The 17,358-nt window shown below is 40.5% G+C and overlaps 1 pseudogene; it reads left to right on the top strand.

The window, feature by feature from the left end:
* Positions 1–1,963: 1,963 nt before the first annotated feature.
* LOC138961287 (uncharacterized) lies at positions 1,964–12,837 on the top strand (annotated as a pseudogene).
* Positions 12,838–17,358: the final 4,521 nt, after the last annotated feature.

Raw genomic sequence — 17,358 nt, forward strand, 5'->3', positions numbered from 1 at the left:
TCTGTCTGTCTGTCTGTCTGTCTGTCTGTCTGTCTGTCTGTCTGCCTGTCTGTCTGTCTGTCTATCTGTCTGCCGTCTGTCTGACTGTATGCGCGTATATAGGCGTGATTGCTAATGTTAACGTACAAGAGACCAACAAATATGAACCATGCAGGTAGGAGACGCAATTCATTTTTACCTAACATGTTTTGATCTATATGTGCACATCATTTAAAGCTGTCTCTTTCCGTCAGTACTACTGTCAGGACTGTTTATGTTTTTATTCTAAACAACAAATTAATGACAGTATCATACATAATTTTGTTATTTGTATTTTTGACCAAAATATTTGAGTTTATTCTCCCCTATGCTTTTTTCTCCATGTAAACTTGAAGGGGTGTTTATTTTTCAGTAAACACCAAGCAACCAAGCAAATAACCCCCCAGCAACCGACCTGAATCCTTGATAGCTCATGGGTTGAGACGCTACACTTTGTGGGCACTACCTTTAGCGACTGAAAAGTTCCCAATGCTCAAATGTACAAAACATACATCCCTGGAGCAGACAACACAAGAATACCGCATTTAAACTTACAACTACAGGCTTGAACAAACGAAATCCAATATAAAATCCATAAGTTCAGCTGTTTTCTGAATCGAAATCTAACTTGTACAACTGAACCATCGGTGCGAAGCTCTCAAGGCAAGTAACTCTCATACTTTGTGTAGAGACTAGAGTTGTATCCCTTCCAGATGTCGACACATCGGCAACTTCGACACAAAGACAGCAATCTGTCAGTCAATTATCAACTATATTTCATTTCTTCAACAGAACACACGCAAGCAAATGCCCACATCCTTGAATGTCAAGAAAATGAAGAAGGTCCATACAATATCTTGCCTCAGAAAACCAAACTTCATACAGTATTTGGTGTTTGAACAAAGGGGCAAAAGTTCGTCTGCTAAAGCTCGAATTTTTCATGCTCCGCGAACTTCGACCATTATGTTTGATATTTACTTATGCTACTCTTACACTGTGCCGAATTGCCCTTGCGAATAGAATTCGCCACTAATTCGTAATGATCGGGCCATGGTCGCAAGACATTCGTAAATGTTCTTAACCATTCGCCACCATTCGTCTATTGTTCCGAGCAATAGCAACATGCTCCTAATATAAGCAAGGAAGGCATATTCTAAAAAATAAATTGACAGCTTGTAACACAAACATTCTTAAATCATAACAGATTTCTTTATTCATCAAGACAAGTTCAGTACAAATCGAAGTTTTGAAAGTTTGAAAAAAAGGAGCCCAGAAGCAGGTAACGCGAGGTCGTGTTTCCCCAAGCGGACGAATTTTCTGCATATCGCTTGCTTCTTGGAACCAACCGCCGCCGATAAGTTCGTGTGTCTCGCAGTTGTTTGTTGCATTTTAGATTCAGAGGTACACAGTTACGTGCTATTGCAGATACAGCGAGTCGCATTAAAATCACAAACTGACGACGAAATTGTGAAAAAATAGAAAGTGTGTGACACGGGTCCACGATGGCTCAGGGGTAAACTAAACCCCAAAATCTGGTGTGTGGTTTACGCAAGCTAAATAGCCATTAAAACGAACTGTGTCATTTAATGCTATTAAATGTTATTGCAAGTGTGTTCAATAAATTAGAACTGCTTTTTTTGTGAACAGATTTAAATCGTTCTGTAAACCATTTGAGGCAGACTGGGCCTTTAAGCTGAGGGTGCAATGTTCTAGTTGACAACTGATACGCACAGATAGCCGCAGGTTTGAATTCACGCGCAAACATAGTCTGCCCTGGAAAGTATACTTAAACCTGATGATCTAGACTGACCTATATTAGATCAAGGTCGTTACGTCAACTAAGCACTGTTTTCAACATTCCGTAAAAAGAATAACTCAAGATAAAACAGTTATCTTAGATTGTTGAATCAGCATGTTTTTGCTTTCGTATTTAAACACGTGGCAAAGCCGCTGCACTTGTCAAACTGTGCAGCTAAAACTCGACAACATGGAGCGAAAGTCAGCCATGCTGGTTGCTGTCTTCGCTGTATGGGGAGCTAGTGTATTCCAAGAAGTATCTAGCGCACCTGCCGATGATTACCCGTACCGTAACGTGTCCCTTTCATGGGACGTAAGGGTGGAGGACATCGTCAAGAGACTGACTGTGGAGGAGATGCAGATGCAGATGGCGTTAGGCGGACCAGGTAAAATGTTGAAGAGAGAGAGAGAGAGAGAGAGAGAGAGAGAGAGAGAGAGAGAGAGAGAGAGAGAGAGAGAGAGAGAGGGAGACAGAGAGAGAGAAAGAGAGATGATGATGATGATGGAACTTTATTTTACAAGGATAGAGGTTTAAAGCTACACCGTTTCTTCCAACCTGCCATTACAGAGAGAGAGAGAGAGAGAGAGAGAGAGAGAGAGAGAGAGAGAGAGAGAGAGAGAGAGAGAGAGAGAGAGAGAGAGAGAGAGAGAGAGAGAGTCAGACAGACAGACAGACATACAGAGACAGCCACAGAGAGACACAGAGATAGCACAGGTATATGAAATCAAATTTGACCTACTATTGACGCACACACTCAAATTGAGTTACGATATAAACTGACACAACGCATGCTTTCTACTGAAATGATTGCTTTATTAACATTGAACTCAGTTGCTTGTAGGTTCCTTTAACCAATTTTTTTGGCCTGATTCCTTTCCTTCTTTTTTTCTTCTTTTTTTTTTCCTTCTTTTCTTTTGTTTTCAGGCGGGTAGCATTATTCGTCATTTGTCTTAAATACTCCAACAACAACAAAATACTTACAATACTTATCTTGTTTCAGTTATTATACGATATTCGTCTGCTACAAATAACGTACATGTATACTATTTTGCTCCCCCAGACGGACCAGCCCCAGCTATCCCCAGACTGGGTATCGGAGCCTACCAGTGGGGGTCCGAGTGTCTGAGAGGGGACGCCAGTGCGCCGGGATTCGCTACTGCCTTTCCTCAAGCTTTGGGACTTGCTGCCACCTTCGAGTAAGAATGAAACATCTGGATAACAACACGCAATTTAAGCAGTATCTTTCTGTATGTTCTATGTTGTGTTCTGAGCGTGTCTCTGTCTGATTTGTACTGTAGTGTTTTTCCTTATCGTAATAACCACTCATTCATATAGTGGAAGCAGGTATCTTAAGTAAAAGGAAACTCGACAGCCATGAAGAATGTGTATTCGTAGTTTAACGTAGGCACGAATTGAAAGGTATTTGCTTTCCATTTATTATCAATGTCTCAAGTAACAAGGATTTCTGTTGGGCGTCTCGATTTTCAAACTATTGAAAGGGTGCGTAATAAATTGCAACGCAACATCACGAACATGCTTCACATAAAGCAGAACAAAATAACGATACAAAAGATTCGCAGTAAAGGCGAGCGAGAATTTCATTAATTGATGGTGGGTTTTTTTCAGTTACGATTTGATATACCGCGTGGCTGAAGCAATCAGTGTGGAGGTCCGAGGCAAACACAACGACTTCGTGAAGGAGAAGAACTTTGTCTGGCACACCAGCGCCTCCTGCTTCTCTCCCCTTATCAACATCATGAGGGACGCCAGATGGGGAAGGAACCAGGTCAGGGCTGATGTTTTTTTGCTTGCCTTTTTTTTCTTTTTGTGTAGGCCTTTATTTCAATTTATTTAGTTTGGTTTAGTGTAGCCCGACCGCGTCTTGTTGCGCAAAATTCTTCTGCATTACGCGTTCTTCCGCTGATTCTCTTCAGGAAACCCATGCCCAATATTCCCTTTAATTTTCTGTCAACTTTCATGCATCCGTCGCCTTATTTGTGTGTGTCTGGTTTACATTAAAGAAAGCAAAGAAAACCGGATTATGAAACAATCTTTCATTTTCCTCAGGAAACTTACGGAGAGGACCCGTACTTGTCCGGAGCGTTGGGTACGGCCTACATCAAAGGTCTTCAAGGAACACATCTTCGCTACGTTCGTGCCAGCGGTTGTTGTAAACACATGAATGTTCATGGTGGTCCTGAGGACATCCCGGTCTCTCGATTCAGTTTCAATGCAATCGTAAGCATTTTGTTGTTGTTGTGCACTCTGAATTACAGCCATCACGAATGGCTCACGCAGTCGTATTTTACTTTTCGGATAGTATATTCTGTATCTATCGATGCACAAGTGGTTATTACCGGTAACTTAAAAGCAGAAGAGGAAAACTCCATTACAAAATTTGGCAGATAAAAGTAAGCTATATACATACAGATAGTTCTGCACACTGTCTGTGAAGCGGGAGTGGTTATTGCTACATGATTATTTCGGTCCGTTTGACTATCTTTTCAACTTGTATATTTCAATCACTTAAAAGCATTGATGTATATGACTTTGGGTAATGATATATTCTGTTCGAATGTCTACAGACTTTAACACTTTGCAGTTTCAATTTAGGATCTCCTTGACAGACATGGGGAAAATCGAATAACGAATGACGGGCGTAGTAGTCTAGTCTCATGCGGAAGGTTCTGTTCGAATCCCGGCCGCGCCTTTCGGGTTAAGAGTTGAGATTTTTCCGATGTACCAGGTCAACTAATATGCAGACCTGCTGTTGCCTTTTCCACATTCGTGTGTATGCGCAATCACAAGACCAAGTACGCACGGAAAAAAAACCTGTAATTCATTTCAAAGTTTAATTGGTTCTACATGTAGAAACACGACAATACCACTCATACATCTCCCCAAAGTATGGCTGCGTAAATGACGGGGTAAATGACGGGGTAAAGACGGTGATGCATATAAACAAACCCAATCGTGCAAACAATGACGAGTTCAGCCCAGGATCTTATACGAAGAAGATTGAATGACTGTAAATATATCAAGTGGACGTTTTATTCCGTGCGAATGTGTGCATACTTGCGGCTTTACAGTCACGTGTGTGGGTCTGGTATCCTTGCAGGTATCGGAGGAAGACTGGAGAATGACCCACCTGCCGGCATTTAAGACATGCGTGGATGCTGGCACACTTGGTCTCATGTGTAGCTACAACAGGTAATGTGTGTTGGCCCATGCAGGTAGGTCCAGGTGTTTGTATGCAAATGTACACGCATATGCTGCAGAACAATATCGTGAATACTGTGTGTTTTCTTTACCGTTAGAGTATACGGCTGCATTGTTATTGCGTTTTTAGAATTGTTTACCTTTTTCTTGCGTTCGGGGCCAACAGTAAAAAACAACACAGCTATCTCAGTCTCCTTTGATACCTTAGAAACAACAACGCATAACCAAAACCATATCAATTGAATAAACCTTTTTTTGACAGAATCAACGGTGTGCCAGCCTGTGCAAACAAGAAACTGCTGACGGACATTGCCCGGAACGAATGGGGCTTCAGAGGGTACTTCACCAGCGATCAGGGAGCTGTTGAGAACATCATCCTCTATCACAAATACTTCAACAACTCCCTCGACACCGCCGTTGCCTGTGCCAACGCCGGCTGCGATATTGAAATCGCTGGTCACTTGAACGTGTTGAAACCTGTGTACTTCTCTCTGGGTAAGAAAGCACTTACAGTAGTGTATGTTTACATGTGCCTGCTAGAAATATTGGTAATCGTCGAAGCAGGATAATACAGAACTATTTTTTCAATTTCTACGTTTTACTATTGCTTTTCTTAGATATCAGTAGGGTCATGCTGCTTGCAGAGAATCACTTGTGTTTCTGTAAATGACATATGTGACCCTCCACCACAGAATGAGTCGCATGTCACCTCGCGCGGTTCTGCGCTAGGCTTAATATAAATCCGGGGGATGTCTGGTAACAGTGTGAGGGTCACCTAAGTCAAAGGCTTATAACTCGACAAGTTTTTGCTCTTTTCTAAAACGATTTCCACCACTGGATAGAGCATAAAAAACTCTTTATGAAAATGTAAAAATATGAAAATCATACAAAGTTGACATGCAACTCATTCCGGTATGGAGGGTCACATATGTACGTTTTATTCATCATTACACACACACGTTTCTGTAGTTTTTTCTTATTTGTACAGACTATTTAGAAGCAACATTCTGAAATATAATCTGTTCAAGCCTCTATCTATTTTTATTGAGATCGAATCTGTGTGAACAACTTGTCTTTACGGTGGCTTTTGCTGCACGATACGCTCTCAACTGATTGATTGATTGATTGATTTATGGACTGATGGATGGACACATTGGTTGATTTGATTGATTAGACTTATTGATCGATTCTTGAAAATCTGTCACAATCAAAGTGAGTCAGTCCATTACATTGTTTATGTCTATCTTAACACTTTCTACCCCACCTATGTTGACCAAGGTTTTTTTAGCAGAATTGTAGTAACTGTGTAGTAACTGTGTATCAACACGCTGGAATGCAGGCATTAGATGGACGTTACAGGAAGCGACTGAAGCTAACAGTCTGGGCGTATATGTCCGTACCTGGTCAGATAGAGCCATATGACTGGGTACGGATATATCCGTACCTGGGAGACAATGAGTTGACTAACTATTCTACGTAACTCAACCGTAACACGTATCATATTTTATCCTACATACGTGAGAGATACCACTCATGAGATAACAATATTATATATATCGTTTAAACCACAGTTCATGTGAATAAGGTCGTGTCAAACTAGTCTGGCAGGGACCTGATTTTCCACTGCTCGTGATGCCGGTGTAACAGGCCATTTTGACACATAGTCAGTTTTGACCGGGAGGTCATTCTGGGTTAGCTGATTTTGACCGGGAGGTCAAACTGGGCTAGTCAATTTTGACCCCCCCCCCCCCCTAGTCAGTTGTATACATATATATATGCATAAATATTGTTTCTAAAGGTCTTAATGTACTCATTCTTAAAGTTTGAAGGGGGGTCAAAATTGACTAGGGGGGGGGGGGGGGGTCAAAACTGACTAGCCCAGAATGACCTCCCGGTCAAAATAGGCTAGCCTAGAATGACCGGGAGGTCAAACTGGGCTGCTTCAAAATAAGCTGCTACACCGGGTCACCGAGACAAACGTCATTCTGGGAACACTTTTGTGCTGGTTGTTTCCCCTGGAAGTATTTTGAGAACGTACGTACACGTCACGATTTGCATTCTAGAGGGACGTCTCTTTGCTTTGAGGTCAAAGATTACACAGGCTTTGGAAGAGATCGAAGTTCAATCTGAAGCCTCTTCAATTTGGGCTCTTCGACTGAGAGACCTTTGAAGAAAAAACAAAATACTACATGGCTTGCTGTGTCCTACCAGATTTACAGTCGTTGCTTTTTACAAATATTGAAAAGCTCGCTTTCGCTCGCAGTTCAATATGTAAAAAAACAACTCGTGTAAATCTGGTACGACACAGCAAGCCATGTAGTATTCTCTATTTCTGCCCACTGTATCAACAGTCGAAGCCGTAAAGCAGGGCAGGGTGACAGAAGCCACACTACGGGAACGTGTCCGACCGCTGTTCTACACCAGAATGAGGCTGGGCGAGTTTGACCCACCGGAAATGAACCCCTACAGCAAACTGACATCAGCAGTCGTGGAAACTCCTGCACACAAGGCCCTGGCTGTGGAGGCAGCCATGAAATCCTTCGTCCTGCTTAAGAACGACGGAGGGCTCCCTATCGCTGGTTTCGGCACAATTGGGGTCAGTGAGGTTACAATAAAAAGGAAACATTATGTAGCATGCTTTGACAAAATCTTAGTGGCCCCTTGATGGGCGCAAAGGTTCAGTGGATAATACGCCGGTCTCCTATGCGGAAGGTTGAGAGTTCAAATCCCGGTCGCGCTGGGTGCGTTAAGGGTGGAGATTTTTCCCATCTCCCAAGTCAACTTATGTGCAGACAGTATCTCCAAGTGCCTTATCCCCCTTTGTGAGTACACGCAAGCGCAAGACCAAGTACGCACGGAGAAGATCCTGTAATCCATGTCAGAGTCCATTGGGCTATAGAATCACGAAAATACCCAGCACGAATACGTATGCACTAGTATTTGTCTAAGTGAAGACCCTAGGTTCTATACCGAAGAATAGGAACAACCCTTGCAACAACCCTTGCAAGCGGGTACTGGGTAAGAGGTAATGCCAGCAGTTTCATTTTTGGTGTTTCAATTTCAAGACACAAGACTCAAAATGTTACCGCCCTTATAAAAACAAGGAAAATTGCCATGCAGTGTCGGGCGATTACAGGCTTAAAATACATTTACTAAGAATTAAGAACTGCACTAAAACAAAACTCTAAAACATATCAAATTTTGTGTGTGATGTACCTTTCCAGGTGGTTGGTCCTTTCGCAAACACAACCAAAATATTCGGCGACTACAGCCCCGTCATTCCCGACGAGGACAAATCCACGGTCTTGCAAGCGTTGACCCCTCTGGCATCGAAGGTCCAGTTTGCTGAAGGTTGCGATGAGGTCAACAAAAAATGTGCAACGTACGACTCTGAGTCTGTCATTAAGGCAGTGACCAACACTGATGCTAACTTCGTCATTCTGGGGACAGGTCAGTTTGGAGCATGTTTCATTCTCGTCATGACCTTTTGGTTCATTTTAGACAGCTTTTCCAGCAGAAGGCCAAAACGGATGTTTTTATATTGGAATAGTGTTTATATTTGTACCTGGTATTGATAGAAAGATAAAAGAATGTTAAATCATGTATTGTCTATCGTATTTTAGAGAATATTTCCCTTTGTGAATGATTTACTTAGTCTAAAGCAGAAAAAAACCATCAAAATCGCAAAGAATCGAGTCACGCGAAAATTCCAGGACGCCGAAGTTGTTGTTGTTGTTGTTGTCAACTTTGCAATTGCTTGGAATGACAAGTACTTACTGACATATGGGTTGCCATTTCTTTTTTTGGTTTGTAAGAAAGAAAAGTCGAGTCTTGGATATGTTGGTAAAATAAAGATGGATGGATATACTAAATAAAGACAAAACACCCCATATTAAAACATTTGAACACAAAAAGAGAATATACAACAGACAAATAAACCAATGTGTGTTAACAACTGCAGCTAGTTACAAGAACAATGGCCCATTTATAGGAGACAAATACATTATATACGGACATATACACGACGACTCTAACTTGACAAAACATCCACTCGCCCAAAACGCCACTTGTGCGTTCTTTTACCAAATAATTTGTTTTTAAAACTTCACTTTATCATGTGCGAGTTATGTCTTTAATTGTACGACGTCATTAATAAACTTGCAAAAAGCACGCGTGTGTCTTGAGGGACTTAAATTTAGCACAGAGCAATGTAGATTCAATTGTTTTCGAAAGATGTCGCTTTGACCAAAAAAACAATAAAAAAACACAATCAGATCGTACAGGTCGGAATCACTTTATTTGCCTTTTTCTGTAATTTATTTACTGATTTGGTTTTGGTTTTGACGTTGTTCTAAAGTTTAATAGAATTTGTTTTCCAGGTATAATCTACGAAGCAGAATTCTTCGACCGTCCTGACATGGAATTACCTGGTCATCAGAAACAACTTTTGCAGGATGTGCTAGATCATGGTGAGAGTATTTCCTCAAATCTAATCATATTGATGTGATCCAATTCCGATTCTTCTTAAAGCATTGAGAACATCTGGCATGTAGGTGTCGATTGATTTAACTCAAGTGCAACAAATTCAAGTTCATAAACTATTGAGTGTTACAGTCGATCAGGAATTAAAATGGCGAACTTGAGTAATATTTGTAAACTATTATTTAAAAATTGTTACCTATTGTCTAAGTGGCATGAAAACACGAAGAACCGAATGAATTTCAACAAAAGTATCATTTGAAACGCCGTACGCTCCAAAATATAACTACATAACCGAACAAACAAACATTCCTTGCGTTAATACAAAAACCAACCTGAAAGAATTAGACAGAGAGTGATACACGTCTTGCCACTTGGAAGGTTTCGTTGAAAAGGGACGCTTCGAGAAAAGTCTCGCGCGGTCTCGCGTCGTCGTACGTAACTCCTACATACAATATCTACTAAATTTCCAGAGTTACATGATTCCTCTTTGATCGTAATCGAATGACGGACACAAGCTCACACTTGCAAGTTTGCTTTTTATTTTGTCATATTTTCGTAAGTTCGATCGTTCACTTTTTCCACAGCTGGAAGCACCCCTACCTACCTGTTGTTGTTTAACGCCGGCCCTCTCAACATCACCTTCGCTGATCAAGAACCATCGGTGGTCGCCATCTTGGAATGCTTCTTTCCTGCTCAGGCCGCGGCCGAGGCAATACGTCACGTGCTGTTGAATGACGTCCCCGGCGCGGTGCCTTCTGGGAGACTCCCCTTCACATGGCCCTTGCTTGCGTCCCAGGTTGTTCATTTTTCTTGCCGTTGAATATCTGTTTTTCCCCCTTTGTATGTTTGTTTGCTTTTGTGCTTTTGGAGAACATAAATTTGTTCTTTTATCAAATTTAAATGCTGCTTAATCATGACTTACTCACGAAATATCTTGGTCCAATGCAAGTATAAGTGATAATGATATTTGAAAGAAGAACAAATACGAATTCGTTCCGCTTTCGTCATAATCACATTGAATGTACCCCTTGGTCGTTTTGTATTTGTCATGATCGTAACTAGCCCAGAATGACCTCCCGGTCAATGTCAACCTTTTTATTTCTATTTACCTGTTGTTCGAAACGTCAAGCTTTGTTACTTGTATCGTCTTCGTTAAACACGTAAGTAAAGTATGTTTTGGCCTTTTTATTTGAAAGATGAACAATCGAGGCTTAGATAATGGGCTTTTTAAAACATCACTACAATATTTTCCTCTGTAAGAATGGCTGCAAGTTCCTGTTCCTATATTAGCCTCTTGTCCGAGATGCAAGTGACATCGAACCCTTAGAAGTCGGTCTGTCGTCAGCTTTTCCCATCCATGACTGTGAACCTGATATTTGCGACAAAATCTCACGTTAAAACATTTGCCTTTTAAACGTATCAGCAACACACAAATTAGAAGTGGGTATGTCTTGATAGTGAAATGACATCCCATGGTGCTTTTCCTAGCCTCTTGCGGTCCAAGAAGTTTTTATATGAAGACTAGTACTTTATCTCTGCTGAATTCTACAATGCATTTCAACTGAATGGTTGTGTGTGTGCTGGAGACCTACAAAGAATATGAATGTTTTTGCCCTTGCACAGGTGACATCACTAGTGGTCGTATAAACGAAGTTTCAATCACAAATCTTCAAATTTAAATAAAACTCTTTGAACTCGATCACATCAATTATGGTTCTTTGAATGCTTTTGTTTCCTCTGTTCACTTCAGCTTCCGCCCATTGTGGACTACTCCATGAAGCGCAGAACGTACCGCTACTTTGAGGGGGAGCCGCTCTACCCGTTTGGCTACGGTCTGTCCTACACCACGTTTGAGTATTCTAATCTGACGCACAGCCAGTCCATCACTGCTGGTGAAAGTCTGTCTCTGTCCTTCCACTTGAAAAACAGCGGGAAAATGGAAGCTGATGAGGTACGCGGTATTTTTGTGAATTATTGTACGAAAAATGCCTGTTACAGATTGGATTTGTGTGGGCTTATTTTGTCATTCTAATGCAAAAGAAAATATGTGCAAAATTAATCAATTTGTGTTACACAAGGCACATACAAACAACCTCAAAAAAAGGGTTTTGGTATACTTAAGCTGCACCAGAGTAGTCTTGACTTGTCTTTAAGTATGGTAATCAGTATGCCAGCATAATACCCGAAGGTTGCCGACTTGAAATCAGTTAAAATTGTAAATCAGTTTTCGATATCAAAGCGGCATACCCAAGTTCACAGAGTATAGATCAAATACCGTGTTTCCTATTCTTTAGTATTTTTGTTTGTCCACCACGACAACAATGCACGTAAAGAGTTTTCAGAATTCCTAAGGACCAAAGCTGACGGTGATTCCATGATCCTGCTGAGATCGCAAGAACATTTTGTTCGTATTCATATAGTTACGTTTAGCCAGGGCCTGCTGCATAACCGGAGGAAAAAATACCGATCCACACTTTCCATGCGTTCAGGTTGTGCAAGTGTACATCGGGTGGAGGGATACGTCACTTCCGGCCCCCAAGATTTAACTGGCCCGATTCACCCGCGTGACGATAGAAGCCGGTCAACAAGTGATAGTAAAGCTGGAGGTGGAGGCCAAGGTCATGGGCCTGTGGATCAACGACGGCTGGTTTATCAAACCAGGTTAAAACATACATTATCTTCTTCTTCTTCTTCTTCTTCTTCTTCTTCTTCTTCTTCTTGTTCTTCTTGTTCTTGTTCTTCTTCTTCTTCTTCTTCTTCTTCTTCTTCTTCTTCTTCTTCTTCTTCTTCTTCTATATGGTGAGGGTTCATCTTCTATGTCTTCTTGTTCTTGTTCATCATCTTCTTATTATTATCTTTCTTGTTCTCGTTCTTCTTCTTGTTCTTCTTCCTGTCGCCTGTCATACTTGGTTATCATATCTTGAGAGGTAGTTATAAGTATAGTCGTCTTGTGTTATACTTCTGCAGGCCTGTTTAGTTTTCTTCGACTCTTCAGCAGCTTTTTCGCATCAACAAAAATAAACCATAGCCCGATCAACATTCTGTAACCACGAGAAGACGTCCTATCAACTGTATTACTATTGCACCAATATTCAGAAAGTTTGATTTCGGCACATTTGTAATAGCCATGTTTGTTCAATGATGGCACATATTTAAAACCTTGTTCAATCTGAAGCTGATTTCAAATCTCAATCTGTTTCACAGGATCGATGGACGTGTTCGTGGGAGGACAACAACCAAACCAGGAGCGCATGGCGGATAGCAACGTTCTCAGCAGTTCCTTCACCATCACTGACATGAAGTACATGGGACGATACTGACGTGGCTATTAAAGACACTGTTGTTACAAATTGGAGTCACTCCAATTATAGCTATAATATTTATGTTTTTGTATATATACATCTTACTTTTATTACTTCTGTCGCTTTTGACGTTGTTGGTGGGTTATTTTCAGAAATCAAATTACCCCTAAATTACTGTTGATGTTGCTTTTGGTTGGCTGCATGAACATTAAACTGTGGATTGTCGGTTTAAAGGCTGACATATAGTCCTATTTAATTAGTTTAATTACTTCCAGGGCTTTTCCCATCGTTGCGGGGATGTATAAATTAAGCTTCCTGCAAAGTTTTAGGTTTGAAGTCCTTACCAATTACGAGAAATAATTAATTCTTTATTGCTATGTTTAGCAACAGTTCTCCAGGACTTGGGCTATTTTTAGACCGTCAACACAGACAGTACAGCTTCGTCAATCCCCGCGTGAAGGAAATCGCTCACCTTCCACGTGCAAAACGTAGTGATATTGACACGCCAGATTAGCGCGGTAGCGTATTGTGCTAAGCAGGAAAGCGCGCTTTTCTGTATTCTTGTTAACTTCGCAATTTCCGGAAAACATCCACTTTCACTTTGAGACTGTTCTGTTTACATTTGACACTATCAACACCACTTTGCAATACTGAAATAATTTTTTCTGTGTTCGAAAGCTACAGCCAATCGTTATTATATCCCCTTAGGTACAGTTTTATAACATCATTGGCACATGTAAACAATATGAATTAATTAATGAACGCTACGTATATGGCCGCCTTTAAGTTTTGTCAAATAAACTTGTGTGTTTATTCTTCTTCTTCACCTACTTTTGTCAAACCAGGTGTGCACCAAAGAAAAAGAGTGCGATATAAATGTGTTTGTTTGTGTGTATGTGTGTCTGTCTGTCTGTCTGTCTGCCGTCTGTCTGTGTACGCTTATACGCGCTCACACTTACACAAACATTTACACACACACACATACACACACACACACACACACACACACACACACACACACACACACACACACATTTAGATAACAGCAAAACTGAAATGAGATTCACTAAAATGAGATTCCGGTTAGTATGTCAAACAATTTACAGAAAATAGATAAAAGAAATTAACAAAGAATACACAACACACACACACACACATACAGTACACACACACACACACACACATTTAGATAACAGCAAAACTGAAATGAGATTCACTAAAATGAGATTCCGGTTAGTATGTCAAACAAGTTACAGAAAATAGATAAAAGAAATTAACAAAGAATACACAACACATATATAGCATATGAATAACATACCCGTCTCAACAAAACACATCATTCCTAAGACGGCTTGTCGTTTGTTTCCTCTGAATAAGCAAAATTTAAGACGTGTTTTTCTCTCCGACGATTATCTATTAGTTAAATGAAATTGTCTAAAGCTATTAGCAAAACGCCACAACATTTGACGAAAATGTCCTCTACTCACCTACACGATTATCCTTGGCATTCGTTGTCATTAATCCAACAAAATAAGGGCACAAATTTGTGGCCCACAAACTGCAGATGTGCCTCACAACTTTTTGGGCTTATTTTTATGGGACACATTTTGGTTTTGTGGGCCACAAACTGTATTTGTGGAGCATAAAATAAGGGGCACAAATCAAGGTATCCCTACCATTGCCTCTCAAAAAAGATGTGAAATTATATATTGGCGTGTTTAGGCCCGTTAATAGTTAGTTAAGTCAAAATTACAATATTGTAGTTTCGAATCATCAGATTTTTGCTTCCGTATTAACAAGTGGCCTTTTACAAAATTCAGACGGTTCAGGTTCGGTATGTGACCAAGTAGAACGATGGAATTATCTCATTTAAAAGCACGAGAAGATCGAGATGGTGGGCCGAACAGTTTTCAATAGAAGGCCTGTGCCTTTTAGCGTCACGTTACGTGCGCCACAGAGACAATGGACACATTGTGTGGAGGACAGCAGCCACACCAGAAACAAACCGTACCCAGCAACGTGCTGAGTGGTTTCTTCACCATCACTCGGTCACAGTATTTGGGACGACATTGACGACAAGATGAAACATAAAAATACGTTTAAAGAACTTAAACATGAGTGTTCAAGTGCACCAAGTTCAGATGTGGTCTTCGAATTTCTTCAGTGATATTCCTGTGGTTGTGTTGTGTGTAAAAGACTAACAAGCTTCCATATTGAATATAATTATGTCTAACAATATCCATGAAGCATTTCGGGGTTTATAGATATGTCTGGCTGTCTATCTGTATGTCTGTCCATCTGTCTGTCTGACTGTCTGGGTGACTGACTGATCGACTGACTGCCCGTTTGAATGTAAATTCAATATCCCTCCTTTCCCAAAAACAAACAAAACTATTCTGCAAAAAATAAATTGTATCGTAGACGTAAACCAGAGTGGTTGTAGTTGTAAATTGTTTTATTTGTTAGCCTTACGTGAGTGATACAAATAAAGGAAAAGTTTTGAAAGTATGGACTCAAACAATAGAAATGGCCTGTTTAATACAAATGTGTCACGTCAGCTGTCAGTGTTAGACGTATGCGCCCATGAATGCATAGATAACATATATTAAGAAACTAAAACCAAACACAAATTGAAAGGACTGACTGCATAAAAAACATGACCTCAGTGGTGGGGTTTAAGAAGCAAAAAGGTGCATTGTGGGCATAGATGCAGAGAGCGAACAACAATCGGAACATCATCATGAGTAATAATAATAATAATAATGCATAATATTTATATAGCGCATGTATCCAGGTTTTAACCCTGCTCAAATCGCCGAGTAGGAGCACGACACTCAACAAAGGACGATGTTGATAAGTTTAAAGCATATATCACCCGATGAAGATGCACGCCACAACATGTAGATCTTAGTCACAAATAGCCTTGTGAGCCTTATCTTACTGTCACTGGTTCAAACCTGTCCGTAAGAATGTTAACCCTGTGTTTGTTAAGTATGTAGAGGTTACATGCCGAGTCTCAGTGATTATTAAAAATAATGGTCGAAGTTAGCGGATCATGAAAAATGCGAGCTTTAGCGAGCTTTTTCATGACCGCGAACTGAGACCATTATTTTTTATAATCACTGAGACGAGGTGTGTAACCTCTTTATTCTTCCTTTCTTCAGTTATTCAAAGAAAAGAGGAGTTTTTTTGCGAAAGTTTGATTGAATCCTATTCACTCAACCAGTCAACCTGCGCAGGCGATCGATTAATGCGCGGTTGTATAGTTCCGTGCAAATCATTCCATTCTGTTAACACTTCTTGTCAGTTTTCCTATTTTGGACTAAAAATCAAGTACACAGATATGCTGTTATTCTGCTGTGGCAGCAAAGGCAGATATTGTGTGTTCTGTATATGTTTTGGTATCGCTTAGGATAATGTTCTTTCGTCAAATGGGACTAGCAGACGAACTTTTGCACCCGTGTTCCAACGTTAAAAACTGTATGAAGTTCAGTTTTCTGGGGAAAATAGTGTATGAAACCGCTTTATGTTGTTTAAATTGATGAGGTGTGTGCATTTGGTTGCGTGTGATCTGTTTATTAAATGAAATATTGTTGAAAACTGACCGTCGGATTGCAGTCTGTTGTCGAAGAAACTGAGTGAAAAGAAATTTGAAAGGGGAACTACTCTTGTCGCTAGACAAAGTATGGGAGTTACTTGCCTTGAGAATTTGCTTGTGATGAACGGTTTGTGCACAGCAGATCTAGATTCAGAAAACAACCAAACTCATGGATTTAATATGGAGATTCATGTGTTCAAGCCTGTAGTTGTTAATTTAAATGCGGTATGTTTGTATTGTTTGCTCCAGAGATGTATACTTCGTACATTAGAGCGTTCGGAACTTTTCAGTCGCAAAAGTAGTACCGACGCAGAACAGCTTCTCAACCCATTGCGCTATCGAGGATTCAGGCTGTTGCTGGGTCGTTATTTGTTTGTTTGCTGGGTGTTTATCGAAAAATAACTAGCTCTACAAGTTTACAGAGGTAAAGAAGCAGAGGGGGGAATAAACCATTATAAGGGCTCCTGTTATCTGACGGTTCAAGATTATGTGTACAGTTCGTTGATAGGTAAGCTTGCCTTTGTGCAGTAGCCTACTTACTGCGACATTGTCTTTGAGTTCACAAAGGTTGAAAGCGAAATGGGGGGGTTGATACCACTTTTTGAGATACGCACCTTTTTTGGTAAATATTTGTCCATCACAGATTTATATGCAGATACATGCCAGAAGTACGAGCTTAAGTACATACCTACTGTACTCTACTCTAGCTTGATAAATAAACTCCCCCCTCCCCCCACCCCCCACACCAAACAAAAAAAGTGTACTCAAGGTATTCCTATCACCGTCTATTGAAAACGGATTTGGAATAATTTATTAAAGCGTCCCTTTGAGCTGAGGCTGCAGTGTTCTTGTTCACAACTGATAAGCACAGATAGCCGCAGGTTTGAATGCACGAGCAAACATGGTCTGACCTGCAAAGCAAAATTAAACAGTAGGATGAT

This window comes from Littorina saxatilis, linkage group LG3 (genome assembly GCF_037325665.1).
Source record: "Littorina saxatilis isolate snail1 linkage group LG3, US_GU_Lsax_2.0, whole genome shotgun sequence".
In the NCBI taxonomy this organism is placed as follows: Eukaryota; Metazoa; Mollusca; class Gastropoda; order Littorinimorpha; family Littorinidae; genus Littorina; species Littorina saxatilis.